Here is a 12,630-nt window from a genome sequence, read left to right as displayed (position 1 = left end):
CATCAGCTAGACTGACACTGCTCCAGAGGGCAGTACTCAGCGATGCCGTTTTTTCTACACAACGTTGGCTTTTAGCAGCTCTGCTGATTTTTTAAGTTATTTATGATTTAATGCTTAGAATGAGTATTTTCCGATGTAGAATTACTTTCCATGACGTAAAAAACCTATACATCACTAGCTTAACGTAAACTATTTTTAATGAAGAAAAATGAAGGATTTCAATGAAATTCATTTGTATAAATAAGCAGGATATGTTTTATCACCTTATTTTCATCTCCCTGCTAGCAACATTAGAACTGCTGAGCACCCGCAGTACCACTTAATAATGTTTCATTTCATTTTTTTATTTGCAAAAACAAGAGAATGACAATATTTTATTTATTATTGATAATCTATACTTAATTTCTTACATTCATAAATTTGTGCATACATATGAGATCGATATGGGATGCTGCAGTCCCTCAGTGCTTACTGATGAGCTGCCTCTATGTTTTTGTGTGTGTGTGTGTATATATATATATATATATATATATATATATATATATATATAATATATATATATATATATTTGTGTGTATGTGTATTATCTAAAGGTATGGTACTATATTTCCATATCTGCAGGGTGTTCGCAGCAAGTAATAATCATGATGATGAGGGCTCGCACCTTTTCGGAGCTGAGCCTCCCAAATATAATATGTTAAATGGCCAACAACATCCAGTAACACTGTGGGAGCACTCCAATCAGTAGTCACGTATATTTGATTTATTTTTCTGTATAGAAAATATTTATGTTAAATTCAGCCATACTTCAACAATAGTCTTCGTTTTTGACACTTTTATCGAAGAAATTGTGATTTTGATTCAATATTAATAAAGACAAAAATCGTTTAACAAATGAAATGGTAAAAAAGAGAAAAAACAAAGTCGGTAACATAAGCGAAGCTTCATCTGATATGAATCCCAGGCCGTGTCCCCTGTGCCAGGTAAGCGAGCTCTGATTCCTTCCTGGCTCCTCCATCTCCTTCTTCTGCCAAAGGAAGGATTTCTTCCTTCATTTCTTCTATCCCAATTATGACTGTCCACGTCGGAAGGGAATGAATGAATAACAGGTGGTCAGTCGACTTAAGTGGGTCATAAGAGTGGAGGTTGGAGAGGACTGGGGGCATCAGCCTGAGCCTTGGAAGTGTAGGGTAATGGCGACTTCCTTCAATCGAGCGAAGATGACGAAGGTCTGTTTCATTCCGTCAATGTTTCTGATATCGTCGTCTTTCTGTGACGAAGATGCGAAGATTTATATCGATAATATAAGAAGAGGCAAAAGCAACGGAGGACGACCTCTTTTAAAAATCAGACTGCGCAGATCAAACACAAACGGACGAAGGCCTCTCGGTTATGATTTTTATTTTTATCTCATTCGAGGTGAATAAAAAAGACATACGGTTACGCGAGTAAAAGTTATTTTGAATGGACAGTGATATCAATAAGAAGTAAATGAAATGGCATTTTCCATTTAATGTATTTCTTATTGATATTTCTGTTCATTCAGTTAAATATTTTAGTATTACTCGTCGTTGTGTCTATTATTGGTGATGTATTTTTACGTATATTAATATTACCCTAATTATTGTTACTATTCATAATTGTGAATTCAGCTGTTTTATAAACTGGTCGACAAGTAGTCATCTTTTGCATTTCTGAGAATGGGGTCATGATTCATCTGCTTTCCTTCTTTTGACTTGTTGGGGTGTTGAGTAGTTAAGAGGTCTGGACGGGCGTTGTTTCTATTTATAATGGTCTTATTGTAAACATTTTTTTTTCTTCACTTTGTTTTTGTGAGAGCTTTCTCGCTCACTCGTTTTGTGCTCTGTATTACTTAGTGCCCCGAAGATGGGTTAAATACACGAAAGTACTTGGCACTCTGTCTTTTCATTTTGAACTCTCCCAGTGTCTTCAGCTGATAAACATGATGGCGTGCTCGATTTTGTGATTTCTTTGTATATGTATTAGGGTGTCGCCTTGCAATTGTTTGACTAACAAGGCGCCGCCCTTTTCTGACCTGCGATAATATTCGCAAGTGTCGGTTTGTATACATCACATCTTAGACAAGTATCATGTCTGTGATGATATTTCTTCTAAGTCCCCATCTATCGTTGGTTCTTGTAGGTAGGTTTGAAGTCGGTAAAACACAAAGTGAAATAACAAGTTTACATCACAATGATAACGACAGGAAGATTTGAATAACTCTTCCAGCGGAGAGGTGTGATAGAAGTCTGATATACAATTCTGTTGCGAGAACATTCGTCGAGTGACATATTGCACAATGTTACACAAACACACGAGTATACGGATCTAGGTCTGTGACGTAGGCACAGACTATCATGAGAACGTCAACATTTATTTTGCCAATGGGGCATCGGTTGGCGTTGCCTTTTTAAACTGATGATCCAGGTGTATTCAAATGAAGATGTGATACAAAGCAACTTCAAGGCAATGTCAGCTATTCACTAACTGTCATTTAGAAATGCTGCAAGATCCTACTGGAATACAGGAGTCATCACATTAACACAACAACATGTTTCTACACATAGAATGACGCAATACATTCTAATTAATATGTAATTATTACATATGTAATTATATAGTTTAGCTTTAACTTTTGAGATCGATCACTACGAGATGAGGGAGCGCTGTGGTGCTGCTGTCATTCCCTGCAATTGATGTACAGTGATTCTTTGTAGGTAAAAATTTCAGGTGTCACAATCATTATTTGGATCTGACTTTTTCCAACGTGATAGAAATCCTCTGTTGAAACTGAAAACAAATTATGTAGATATCTGAAATTCTGAAAGCGGTACCTAATACCAAACTAGAGGGTGTAGATATACTTTGGTTTTCAGTATTAATTCGTATAAATTTGATTCATAATGATGTCAAATAATATTATAGAGGGACTGAAAGTATCACTGGTATACGCTTTCACTCATTCATCATAAGTATGGGATCATAAATATATTCTTTTCTTCTCTTGGCCTTTATATAGCCTCCCATAATTAATGTCAGTATTTTCAAATATTTCACTATCTTTATTTTTTGCGCTCTTTACTGGGACCGAAGCCTTCTTGGAACATGAATGTCTCAATAATTATTCAGTCTTCGAGAATGGTCCTCTAATTAATTAACCTAGAAAAGAGAGAGAGAGAGAGAGAGAGAGAGAGAGAGAGAGAGAGAGAGAGAGAGAGAGAGAGAGAGAGAGAGGGCGGTTGGGGGGTCTTATATATTCCCTAGAATGTGTAACAGGATCACGATTGATGTAAAAAAACAATTTTTTTCAAATTCTTCAAAAGAGAGGCACTTTTCTAAGTGAGTTCATGAATAAGTTCCACTCTTTGTCAAATCTTCTCACAATGACAATCGTGATGATGTTCCCGGATAACTTTGGGAAATTCTGTCTTTGTGACGTCGTAAATTCTCTCTCTCTCTCTCTCTCTCTCTCTCTCTCTCTCTCTCTCTCTCTCTCTCTCTCTCATCCTCAGCTGCTCCTGGTTAACACGAACTCGGCATTCATGAATTCTGATTCTTTTCTCTTAGACCCACCAAAATTTAAATAATCCACAGGTGCACAGTTCTGTCTCTCAGTTCTGGGCCGAATGTTCTAAGCGACATTTTTTTCTGTAGTTTTAGTTTTTAGTTTTTTATCATAAAACAAAAAATAGATTCGGTTCTTCTACCGAATCTATTCAGTGCATCCACTATTATCCCAGGGACCATAATTCCAAAGGATTCAGTTTCTCTATTATATTCTACCTACCGCAGTTTCAAAGTTGGTGTCTAAAATCTCTGGCAAAGTGTAATACGTAACATAAGTGTCACTAATTGTAAAGCAGTAACATGATGCAGTAAGTGATAATATGACCTCTATCCTCACGAATTCCAAATCAATTTCTCGACGCAACATCAACATCACGAAGCAAAAGAGGATCTTTCTGGTGAGACTCTTCTCTAAATGCCTGTATCTTTAACGTCTTTTTATTATTTTTCTCCCGAGTCATAAAGAGAAGCATTGCCAGGGAAACATTAGCTTCATCCATCAGCGGAATACCGATGCGGGGACGGAGACGGAAACAAACGTTCTCCTACTTTTTCTCTTCCCCTTTTTTCTCTTTGCTATTTTGTGTTGTCCATAGCATTGACAGCAGTCGTGTAACTGGCATCTCAAGTCAAGTTAGCAAGGCGACAGACACGACAGACAGGAAGGACGCTGTCTCCGATATGAAGCCGAAGGAGGTCCATTCAGTAGCTGGGACTTGCAAGCGAATGACATTTAGGGTCTGAAGAGTTGAATCAAGGTTGGAGTCTGGTCTCGGAGAGCAGCTAAGTTTCTTCTCGATGTTTAATTGTGGGAATTGTAACCGGTTCCTTACAGACTATTATCAAAGTGGGTGATATGATTAATGGTAACAGCAAAACACGTCCCTCAAATTTCTAGGTGTTTTGCAATTTTGGTTTTTTAAAAATTAATATGCAGTTCTTTTATGATAAATTTCCTCTCCTTGTTTTGCAGTTACTATTTCAGCAATTGTTCCAGCAAATGAAACTCCCGCACAGTTTATTAGCAAGCAATCCTTGGAAACTAAATTAATATAGTTATTCTGTCATACGATCTCTCTTTAACCTCAGATCGAAGTCCTTCATCACTCCCTCACCTTCAGCGAACATCGTCATCCTTTGGGATTTGGACGATGAATATTGGCAGATGTTCACTTGATGGAATGCTGATATTTCCATTCAGTTCCATAACAGCGATTGACTGCTGGAAGGCACAGCCCTCCTTGTTTTCTGATCAATGATAAGAAGTGATGGAATTCTCTTCTTCTTATTCCGTTTGGCATAATCCCCGAAGGGAAATATTTCAGCCGTTTACTCCTGTTTTTAAACCTTTTGTCATATGTTAGCTTTACTTTCATTTGTCTTTACTCGACATCAAATATTTTTAATTCATCGCCTTTTCTGCCTAACAAAGAAACTTGAGAAGAGGCTGATTCCCGGAATATCAAGCATAATAATATTTGTAGCGTCATTCTTTATAAAGTATTTTGCAGTATAATACAAACACTCTTCAGCAGACGTTGAGACGCATCTGGGAACGGCACAGGAATGGGAACCAGTAATGGGAGGAATATTATTGAGAGGAAAAGGTAGGAAAGACGGGAACGAAGAGAAGAATGAGTCTGAAATTAAAAGCAAAGATAAAGGAGAGAGAGTGAGAGAGAAGGAAAGTGAGTCCCTTCAGTAGGATAAAATATTGAGTTTGTCGAGAAACGAAGGTTTTCCTTTTTCTTTAAGATTCATTGCCGCATTTAGTATTTTTGAAATCGAAAGAGTCTTAAAGCAAGAATATACTATCGTACAAGGCCAGACCAAAAGTCCGCTTAACATAATGATTGACTTTTCGGTTCCAGTTTTTAAAGAGTGGTTCCTGAGCGCTCTCTCTCTCTCTCTCTCTCTCTCTCTCTCTCTCTCTCTCTCTCTCTCGTCTCTCTCTCTCTCTCTCTCTCTCTCTCTGTGAATTAGTAATGAAAGGAAAAAATTCTTAGAAAATGAGTTCTCAAATTTTTGAGTGATAACGATGGTTGTATCGTTAACTATTCACACTACTCCTCTTCCAACAGGTACAATTAATAATGCTATTCGCTGTGATCTTAACGGAACTTACTGAGAAAGCTTTACTAAACTTCTCAAATTGCTCTTAGAGTTAAATGACTTCTTAATTCAATGATAACTGAGTTGTCATATTTCCTAATAAAAATAACGAAACAAAGAAAAGAAAAATCCTCAAATAAATCTGGACAGCTTTCAGTGTTTTTTCATAAGAAGGCTTATATATATATATATCCATATATATATATATAATATATATATATATAGATATATATATATATATATATATATCTATATTGTATATATATATATTTACTGCTCTCCTTCAGCACTTAATTTAATTTTTTTTTAGGTAAAGTTATCAAGTTGACATAATTTCTCCACTGAGGACATAACTTATGAAAGGCGCGCTTTCCTCTTGGTATTTCTCGTCACAATAAGATAAAAAGATTGTGATTTCATTGGGTTTTCTACATTATAGAGTCTGGAGAGAGAGAGAGCGGAGAGATGAGAGCGAGAGAGAGAGAGGAGAGAGAGAGAGACGAGAGAGAGAGAGAGAGAGAGAGAGAGGCTGAGAGAGTAGAGAGAGAGAGAGAGGAGGGATTTATAGTTACGCCTCTAACACCTCAGTTATCAGCAAACTGCTCCATTCCAATGGCGCCAAGATCCGTAACATCTTTAATCCTTTTGACGATGAGGAATTTTGCAGCACAAATCCCTTTTAAGGAAACGTCCAAACTTTCCAGCCGCTTAAAAACGTCTCAAGCACCTCATAGCTTCCCATTTTCCAGATTTCTCTCAGTCGCCCTTTTATAACAAATCGCCAATAAAGAATTTGTGGAGGTTCGTCAGTAAAAGTGGTGGGTTCCACTTCGTTTCAGTATTTTGTTTATCGCTTTACGGTAACTGCAGCATATTCGATAGCCAAGTGTATTTAATGACTTGCCCATTTGAATTTTTAAAAACTAGATAGCGCATTAAAAGAAAAGACTGAATGCAAGCAAATATTATCACAGAAGTGAGGTAAAAAAAAATCCGTAGATCATGCAGAAAAAAATTAATAAAAAAATATAAACCCTGAGGCAGGCAAAGTGCTGTGCATCGCTATTTTCTCGAGCCATAGGCATCCATTGGTCTGGTACCATCACTAAATTAACAAATTGCATTTCCCAATCTCTCAGTTGAAAGGTTACGTTTATTTTGATAAAATTTATAGAAATATTCTTAAAGTATTTGAAAACGTTGGCAATTTTTTCCGTTTGATCATACAAAGTTATACAGGATGATATCTGTCGGGTTAATTCTGTTTCTAGTTATCTCCTCAGTTTTAACAATATAGCATAACTACTATTTAAGGGATTCAGAGTCGATGAAACGCGGTTTTTCGGCAACACCTTTTTATCAAGGCATCGGATAAAGGGGAAAGTTGCGAAGTGTACATTTCATAACCCTGCCTAAGTTTTGCAAGTATTATTTAGTACCCAAGTTCGTTAGTGTTTATATTTGTAAAGTAAAATGAAGCCGCTGATGCCGAAACCGACAAAATCACAGAAAATGATCCCAAAATCATTCGTGACGTAAACATGACGTCATGAGGCTCCACCCATTCACCAGGTATTCAGTGTCACTAACAGTTTAGTCCTCAACAAATTCGATAATGGCCACCAGGATACAGAATTGTCCCCGTGGTTGCAAAATTGCATTTGTGCCACTATGTATGCAAGCGAGAAGACCCTTGGTAAGATTCATAGAGTGAATAGATAATTATTTCTATAATAATGGGTAATATTTACTTGGCAACACATCTCCTACTGCCGCAAATAGAAGGCTATAGGGTCGAAACTTGAGGTAAAACAAAACGAATTGTCTTTTTGTATTCCTGCCCAGAAGAGATGTAGAGCTAACAAATGAGCTATAGACTGGTTCATTATGTGGATGAATTACATCCTACATTGAATTATTTGGTAAGGAGAAACAATGAGAATGTCGAAAAAAAGAAAGAATTCTATGATAACGTTGCGCCGTATTTTTTAACTACCACATTCCCTCTTCGATGAAGAGGACGTTCGTGAAATCTCATAGACGAAGTTCCTGTAAGAAGAGGAACAGTGCGGGAGGGTTGGTACACCTGAGGTGGTAAACAAACATCTCGGATGGTGAAAGAATCATTTTCGCAGCCTTCCCGCCACTGAAGCACCCCCCTTTTTGCTTGTAAAATGACCAAAACTAACCATATCCTACCTAACCTTACCTATGAAGTAATCCTAGGAGTAGCATTAACCAACTGGGGGGGCGGGAGTAGAGCCCCCCTTTCTAACTGGGGGAGCTTCGAGCTCCCTTTTTGGTGGGGACAAAAAAAATCAGAATCATTTAAAACACAGTAAAACAACTTTGGAAAATATATTTTCGTCACCAAAACATAGATATGCCAAAAACAATAAATTATCCACCGAATTTTCCATATGACTGAATTCCCCCTTGCATGGGTTGGCTAGCAGGGGAGCAAAGGTGGGGTGGAGGGAGACACAGTTACGGTGCACCAACTGCAATGACGCACTCACATGTTACTAGTAGACGGTAAATCTACTAATCCTCAGAGAATTAATTACGGTACCGGTACATCAACAAAGGGACTTGTGGTGGCGGTGGCTTTAGTAACCTGTGTGTATTGGTAATAACCCAGCAGTTCTTTATTATCGTGTTATGCCATCTCCTTGTAATGTCCCAATAACCTTCCCAGAAAAATATTTTCTACATGTGTTGAAAATGTCCTTACCTGCTTAATAATATAATCCAAGAGGAGGTGAAAGACAATTCAGGTACAAGTATGGAACACCCGGCAGCCAGGAACTTCGGAACGTGAGATCTTCTAAGTACAAAGACAGTCTTTTACAACAATCCAAATAAAACCATTTGCATTGAAGTACTAAAAAAAAAAAAAAAAAAAAAAAAAAAAAAAATATTTGGCATGTGTTATGAGTTCCAATACTTACATTAGTTATGTGGTTCTCTTTTAACGTCACTATTGTGTTCAAAATCCTTACCTATGATTTTGATGGCTTTGGCATAGGAAATACACTTTTACTCTCACCAGAACTATTGAACTTGGGTACTGGATAATACTTGCAAAAATTAGGTAGGGTTACAAAAGCTACGCTTATCCATTTTCATCTTTATCCGATGCTTTGATAAAAAGGTGCTGCCTAAAAACCGTGTTTCACCAGCTCTGAATCCCCCAGTGGTAGACTCATAGCATCACAAAATGACGATTGCTGGAACCCAGTGGCGGTCATGTGTCACTTCTCTCGGGCCAAGTTACCATCATTCTACATAACTTATCCAAAGGTCTTGGTTAAAATACTGGCCCAGAGTGTATAAGGTATATCTGATTGAAGGAATGGTTCTCAAGGAATGAATAAGATGAACAACTGTTCCGCTGTGCTGAGGAAAGATGACAAAGACAAATGGATGAATGAGAGAAACAAAATTGACTACTAAACAGGGAGAGTGTAAGGTAAGACAGCGTTCTGATTATGGAAGTTAGATGGAAAACTTGAACTTAACTTGAAAAATCAAGTAGAAATAGCTTCGGATTATAAATAACAGAGATTCCACCTTACAGGGTAATGAGTATCCGCTGAAACAAAGTTACAAAAAACACGGGAAGAAGTTCTGTCAAAAAATGGCTAGAATAATTTTTGTGTGGACGGTGTTTACACCTTGAAAACAAAGTACAAAGCAGAAACCATTGCAAAGCTTTGACCGTAACAGTTGTTCCCTTTCCCTGCTATCTTGATGAAGCCTTTTTCTTGTTCTTCATTCCTGGTTCCATCCTTCAGTCTTGCTGCTCAGCATCCTTTTAACTATTACTCACTGCTAGATCCTTGTATTTCATCTCTCTCTCTCTCTCTCTCTCTCTCTCTCTCTCTCTCTCTCTCTCTCTCTCTGCTGTCCAACCACTCCGACTTCCTCTTTTCACTTTATTCAAGGCTAAATGCCCCAAGGTGCCCCAGTGCTTGTCTTGACAGCCCAAATTAACCGTAACATCGCTTCGAAAGTCTGATTTTCGAAATCGTAATTTTCAGGTCACTCGTGAGTTGTGTTTCTCTCTCTCTCTCTCTCTCTCTCTCTCTCTCTCTCTCATATTCGAGACAATTGTTGCAGGAAGCCGTTGTTCAAATTTTAATCAAATTAGATCCACTCGGTCTGTCTGGAAGACGTCGTGAAGAAAATGCTTATTCATTCGTGTGAGCTTTTTCTCCCTAATACACGAAACTGGTGCTGACTTTATTATTACTACTTTGGGATCCACCAAATGACTGGGAAATATTTCATTCTTGACATTTCTGGTCGTTTGGAAGTGTTGTAACGACTAACCTGACCACTTTCAGTTAAGACGAATAATTTGAGTGGAAAATTTGTCTTTTTATAACGAATAATAATGAAGTTATAAGCCTTTGTATGCATTTTACATGTAATTATAGGCTTCGGAAAATCCGCCGCAAAGGCACAAACAGGGGCCATTTTCTTACTTATTGCCAGGTTGTGAAAATGTTACTCAAGACTTTCTGTTGAGGGAAGAAGTCTACTTCAAAATCTCAGTGAGTAATTGAGGGCACATTTCATGCACACGAGAATCCCCCTCCAGCTGATGGATCAAAACGTATCCGAAGGTAAAAAAAGGATGAAAATGAGAAAATCGAAAAAAGATATATGTTCTTACAAATAGTGTAAATAAGTACTAAGTGTGTAATTCACACATACACATTACATATATATGTATATATATATATATATATATATATATATATATATATATATATATATATATATATATAAATGTTGAAATGTTTTTTATATTTACTCTTTAGAATCAATAACTTCTCTTCGTTACGCTTACTTTATCCCCTGAACGCTACAAAGGAACCCTTTGGCGTCTTTCTCTGCTCCCTTTGTTATCTATTATAATCAGTGAAAATGAAAAGAAACGTCAAGCAAAGTAAGGAAGGACCTACTGCAGAAAAAGGGTAGCGAGTGAAAATATGGGCAGCAGGGTGCATAATTCTATAAAGGCAAACTAGAGATAACTTAACAATTATAAATCACTAATAGGAGCAAAACCTATTATCACCAAAACAAATAAGCCACACACGGTGCATGGACACTTACTAGACTGTGGTATAGGTTGCAGTTTAGAATATATATTGTATATATATAATTTTTAAGTGTACGCAACCAATGTTAGTACCTATAGTGCATGTGGGGTTATAGGGCTTTTTTTACAGACATAATTAGAGTTACGTAATGATAAACGTACAAGTAACGACAGAGAAGGACACTACACACTTGCAGTAGGTCAATGTATTTACATAATACACAGTTATTGCAGTCAGTCATTGGATCTACCTATTTTACCCATAAAGTTAATACAGCTAACAGTCCTAAGTTGTCGAAAGCACCTGCAATATATCTGTAATATATAACTTTTAGCGATGCATTCAACAAATTTTGATTCAAAGGTTCCAAGCAGTGTATGGCAGGGACTGGAATTCTAATACAAAATTTGTCGGTACACGACTAAAATTTATAGCATTGGTCATTATACGACGACTACAATTCCGCAGAAAAGAATCTATAAACCTGCTTGTTGCTATATGAATGCCACCCGGATATTTTAAGGCTTAAACTGTGCCAATCTTTGACTGCTTATCTGAAGCAGATTCTTGGCGACTGGCAAATGAGAGGCTCAGAGACATAAGGGTGAGAAGAGTGAATTAAACAGCTCGACTTTCACCCTTACGAGTCTTGCTCCACGAGTTTGATGGGTATGTTCAACAAGACCGACAGTCTGGATTTAATTTTATCATTTTCTTTTATGTTTTGGTAGTATATTGAGTTCAAAATTACTTTCACAAATTTTCGATGTTATTATAAAGGTATTTTATGTGATTCCTATGGTTGTCATTAGTTTCAATTTTGTATATTATATATTCGAAAAGTTGGTACTCCATAATCTTTCTACACTTGTCTACGTAATATCATGTAAACGCTGCCAACATTGGGAACATGGATTGGGAAAATATTATTGTATTTATATGACCTTAACACTAATATTCTTAATTGAACGTTTTATGCATCAGCATTGGAGAACTGTTAGTATTATTCCTAAAAGAACGTCACCTGAGAATCCAAGTTGGTTCGATCTTCCACGACCCAGGAGTCAGGACCAAGAGTCTCACTTCGTGGGTGGTTGTCGGTTAATGAACACGCGCATTTTGAGTTCTTAAAGTTTTCTTACTGAATATTCTAGACAGCACAAAGGGATATTGGTGATGCCATGTGAGTGTTGAAAGCAAAAATAGTGGCTGTCGAGGAAGTGTGGGGGAAAATACGGCTGGAAAGTCTTGCAGCTAAAACGCCGCCCCATTGGACGATTCGAGAAACTTGCCGATGATGGCGTAAGTGTTCCATAGTTTATTTATTTTTTCCACTTTGTTGCTCTTATTCATAAATAGGTTTTTGGTTTATTTGTGAGTAATTGGCGTTTGAGAGTTGGTCTTTGTGGTAGGTTCCAAAATACTTGATTACCGCAGCAATGCTTTCGTGCTCATTGTTTGTTCCGTTTATGGTCTTCTGCTTTTATTTTTGGATTGTGTGCACCTGGGTGGTTATTCATTTTCGTTTGTTTTGACCTGACTCTTGAGTGAACTTCGTGTGTTAATGTATAGGAAAGCTGCTTGACAAAGCTTAAAGGTCTAAATTTTAAGTTGTTCTGTGGCAGCTTAGAGAGAAGTAATGCTTTGCCCTTTTTTGGGAGTGGGTGGGCCGGCTGGATATCGGTTTTTTTTTTTGGGGTGGGAGGGACGTAGACGGAGTTTTTTTTTTTTTTTTTTTTTTAATTTCGAAAATAAGATAAAAACAAAAAAGTCATTAGTTGGCTGATAATACGGATAACTATTTTGTGGTGAGTTT

This window comes from Macrobrachium nipponense, chromosome 25 (assembly GCF_015104395.2).
Source record: "Macrobrachium nipponense isolate FS-2020 chromosome 25, ASM1510439v2, whole genome shotgun sequence".
NCBI lineage: Eukaryota > Metazoa > Arthropoda > Malacostraca > Decapoda > Palaemonidae > Macrobrachium > Macrobrachium nipponense.
Note: the sequence above shows the minus strand (reverse complement) of the source record.